The sequence below is a fragment of the Nycticebus coucang genome, chromosome 9 (assembly GCF_027406575.1).
Source record: "Nycticebus coucang isolate mNycCou1 chromosome 9, mNycCou1.pri, whole genome shotgun sequence".
Taxonomy (NCBI): domain Eukaryota; kingdom Metazoa; phylum Chordata; class Mammalia; order Primates; family Lorisidae; genus Nycticebus; species Nycticebus coucang.
Genome location: NC_069788.1, coordinates 4,457,269 through 4,461,799, shown reverse-complemented (window position 1 = coordinate 4,461,799; position 4,531 = coordinate 4,457,269). Strand labels below are relative to the sequence as shown.

The window sequence follows — 4,531 nt, the reverse complement described above, 5'->3', positions numbered from 1 at the left end:
TGCCTGTGGCTCAAAGGAGTAGGGCGCCGGCCCCACATGCCGGAGGTGGTGGGTTCAAACCCAGCCCCAGCCAAAAACTGCAAAAAAAAAAGAAAGAAATCTTCAAAGAAAAAATAGTTTTCTTCCCTTTGTTATTCTTTATTTCTTATCACAATTTATTGCTGAAAATAATTTTGTTATATACAAGAAGGTGGTGTTTGGAAAGGGTATTTTCCAGGAATCAAATATGCCAGCCTTGTTTTGTTCTCATGTGTATCGTCACTACAAAAAAGAAAAATTCAATCTTACATATCAGCTTGTATTGCTACTTACTGTTTTATACCATAATTGATAACGTTTTATTTCCTTATCTTCTTTGACATTTCCATGTCGTTTCTCCTGCTTTCTCTAATTAATTTGACCCAAATAGTGCAGCAAAACTACAAATTCTGATCAGTAGAAACAAACAGATATGGATTATTGCCTAGTTCGCTTTTGTAATCGGTCAGAATTTCAGATTAAAAAAAAACAGGTTGCAGTGAGTTGGAGTGGTGAATTGTCTTCTCCTGATGTCTATCTCCAGTGGCAGGAGAGCCTGGCGGCCCTGCTCCTTCCCCATCTCAGGGACTCTTCCCCAGAAACAGAGCGCTGTGGGCAGGTGGCTGAGAAGGCAGGCAGGGGGGGCTGTTGAGTTTGGAAGGATGACTGAGCATGCACAGTCCCCTATCGCCTGACCAGCCTGTCCTTTCGTTACGGTATTTCTGCCTGTGTCCAATCAGTGTGGCCATGCTTCAGCAGCACAGTTGCCTTAATTTTGGTCGTCAGGATTAGAAAACCCACTTGTCCTTGGAAATAAGTCCCATTCTCCAACATCAGCTTAATGATGGTGACATGCAGTCCCCATGTGCCTTAGTCCGTTGTCCATTCTCCCAATTCATTCAGAACGTGAATGGAGAAGAGGGTGCAGTTTACTGGGCCTCCTCTGAGCTCAGTGATAAGTAGCTAAATTAATGTTATGGGTTATATCTTAAATGATATACTTATAGCTTAATATTTTATTCTGAGGGAACTGGGCTCCCATGAATAATGGAAAATTTAAGCAATGATAAGAAATTTTTGGTTGATAAAGTAAATACAAATAAAACAACTTCTAAAAAAATTACTCTGAAAAATGAGTTCCTGAAAAAATTCACTGAAAATTCTTTTTATTCACTGCTTATTGTCATTTATACTAAAAGTATGTAATTTTCAGAAAATTAATGATAAAACTATCTTAATGGTACTTCTATGAACTACTTATGAACAGTACGTTTAAAGATAAAATTTGCTATTAAAATGTGGTTTCCGTGCTCGCTTCGGCAGCACATATACTAAAATTGGAACGATACAGAGAAGATTAGCATGGCCCCTGCGCAAGGATGACACGCAAATTCGTGAAGCGTTCCATATTTTAAAAAAAAAAAACAAATGTGGTTTCCAAATATTTGTGGTTTATAGAATATTTTTCTTCCCCTAGAAATGTATAATTTTATCATTTATTTATCTATTTATTTTTTATTTTTACCAGTTGAACCTGGAGTTTATTGAGGCAGATTCTAGATCAGGCGTCCTCAACTGTGGCCCTTGGGCCACATGAAGTGGTGTGAATTGTATTTGTTCCCGTTTTGTTTTTTACTTCAAAATAAGATATGTGCAGTGTGCATAGGAATTTGTTCATAGTTTTTTTTTTTTTTTAACTATAGTCCGGCCCTCCAACGGTCTGAGGGACAGTGAATTGGCCCCCTGTTTAAAAAGTTTGAGGACGCCTGTTAGAGCATAGGTCCCAGAATTGCACTAAAGACTTAATTATTTCCTGGGGTTTGCATAACAGGTGAAGGCCTCTCAGAGAAGCCGCGTGGGCTTTTCTCTTGTATAGGTTATAAAACAGCAAGCTTCTCTTTTGCTTTGCTTTGCCTGGGGCTTTGTTTGACATGCTGAGCATCTTTAATTCAGTTTGTAGGTTGCTTTTTTCTATGAAGGGCAAGGGGTTTTTAGTCAAGTACCACTCATATCCAGAAAATAAAGAACTTCTATACTATGAACTTATGCTTTAGCTAGTACTTTTAACATGTAACATGCTTTTAAAAATGATCATTATATTTTAATTTTATGGGTGTGTAAATGTTTTGGTTACAGGGATTGCTTTTACACTGCTTGAGTCAAACTTGTAAGTGTGCCCGTCACCCAGATAGGGTGCACTGAAGCTGTTAGTGTGATTTGACCCATCCTGTCCTCCCTACTCCCACCTGCTTGATATCATGGACTTTACTCCCACCTGTGCACAGCGGTGCTGATTGGTTCCTTCTAATTTAATTGTCAGCACAACTGTGTTTGTTTTTCCACTCCTGCAATACTTGGGAGAATGGTCTCTAGTTCTAACCACATTGTTGCAAAAGGTATTCATTCTGCTTTTATGGCTAGGTAGTATTCTCATAATAAAAATACATCATATTTTATATAATTATGTGACTTTGTTAAATCCATAGAATTTAACAACAACAAAAAAACAAGGACAGATGTATTTTAGGTACATATATCCAGTATCTTAATATGTTCTTTATTTTCTACATAATTACTTTTTAGGCATGTAATTTAATGTGAGTAAAATGTCAAATCATGGTACTATATAATTAAAAATGGAAAATATATATGTATGCATTTTGCTTGAATATAATACACATCAAGTTAATTTTAGACACAAATGGCCCATTTGATATCTTTTAAATTTCACAGTGCACATATGTATTTCTTGAAGACAATGATGCTGTTTTAAGTCACAAAACATTGAAATGTATATAAGAAGATACTTTTCCTTTAAACATGACCAAGTAAGCTGTTTATTTGAACTTTTTTCCCTGTGGCTTGTAGGCAAGATTTTACAACTAAACATTTAAGGCAATAATTTTGCTAAAATTGAAGGAAGTCCCTAAGTGGAACTATAGATGTGTGTCACTTAAGGAGTAGTCAAGAAATATTTATAAAATGCTTCCACTGTGGTGGCATTGGGTTTATAGAAAATACAAGATGTTAAAGATGTGTAGCTACGTTTAGATAAAGTAGGGTTCACTTTACTAGGAGATTAGGGTGTACTTGAAAGAAGATTCGTCGTTAGTTAGCAGCTTCATGGATCTGCTCTGTGCCTTCTCTTAGTCAAAGAGCTTTAGTTTTTGTTTTTTTTTTTTTAAATAATCTTTTCTACTGTCAAAATTCCCTTGAAGCTAAAAATTCCCTTGAAGCCAACTTCAAGAAACAAAACAAAACCAAAACAAACCACTGTTACTTTGTAGGCAATAAACAGTTCATTATAGAACTTACAGAATCTATGGCATTACAGGATATTTAAGATTTATTTATTTGAGACAGAGTCTCACTCTGTCACCCTCAGTAGAGTGGTGTGGCGTCATACCTCACAGCAACCTCAAACTTTTGGGCTCAAGTGATTTTCCTCAGCCTCCTGAGTAGCTGGGACTGCAAGCACCCGCCACAAAAGAGCATCTTACAAGGGTAGATGTGAAACTTGGTAAAAATGTAAGTGTCTTGGCACAGTAACTGAGAGAATGCCAGGAAAGTTATGTTAACCAGTGTGATGAAAGTGTGTCAAATGGTCTGTGAAGTGAGTGAATGATGCCCCATGATCATATCAGTGTACACAGCTATGATTTGATGAAAAAAAAAAAAAAAAAAAAAGAGCTCAAGCAATCCATGGCTTCAGCCTCCCGGAGTGCTGGGATTACAGTTGTGAGCCACCACACCTGGCATTAAGAGTTATTTATTTATTTATTTTTTTTCTGGAGACAGAGTCTCACTTTATGGCCCTTGGTAGAGTGCCGGGGCCTCACACAGCTCACAGCAACCTCCAACTCCTGGGCTTCAGCGATTCTCTTGCCTCAGCCTTCCGAGTAGCTGGGACTACAGGCGCCCGCCACAACGCCCGGCTATTTTTTGGTTGCAGTTTTGGCCGGGGCCGGGTTTGAACCCGCTACCCTCGGCATATGGGGCCGGCGCCTTACCGACTGAGCCACAGGCGCCGCCCCATTAAGAGTTATTTTTAACACACAGTGAGATAAAGCTTTTCTAAATAGAATCCAAATATTGAGAAAGATCTGTTTTAGGACATGTTATAAAATCCTTCTGCTGTCAGTGTTGGAGGTGAATAGACCATTTTATACTCTAGAATGGCATTTCTTAGGGTTTATCTATGCAGATAAATTGTAGTGATAAAAATGTTGGCTTTTGCTTTTGGATTCTGATTCAGGTTCATCCCACATGCTTTCCCCATGATGACATCTCCTTGTATTCGCCACAAAAAGCTCACAGCCCTCTGGTTATATCATTTTTTTTTTTTTTTTTTTTGTGATTTTTTTTGGCCGGGGCTGGGTTTGAACCCGCCACCTCTGGCATATGGGACCGGCACCCTACTCCTTGAGCCACAGGCGCCGCCCTTTTTTAGAGACAAAGTTTCACATCCTCGGTAGAGTGCTGTGGCATCACAGATCATGGCAACCTCCAGTTC

General features: G+C 38.5%; 1 non-coding gene across 1 annotated transcript; it reads left to right on the top strand.

Moving 5' to 3' along the window:
* Nucleotides 1-1,325: 1,325 nt before the first annotated feature.
* LOC128594994 (U6 spliceosomal RNA) lies at nucleotides 1,326-1,432 on the top strand. The gene has a single exon (XR_008382690.1). It is a non-coding gene; the product is annotated as a U6 spliceosomal RNA (small nuclear RNA).
* The last annotated feature ends 3,099 nt before the right edge of the window (nucleotides 1,433-4,531 follow it).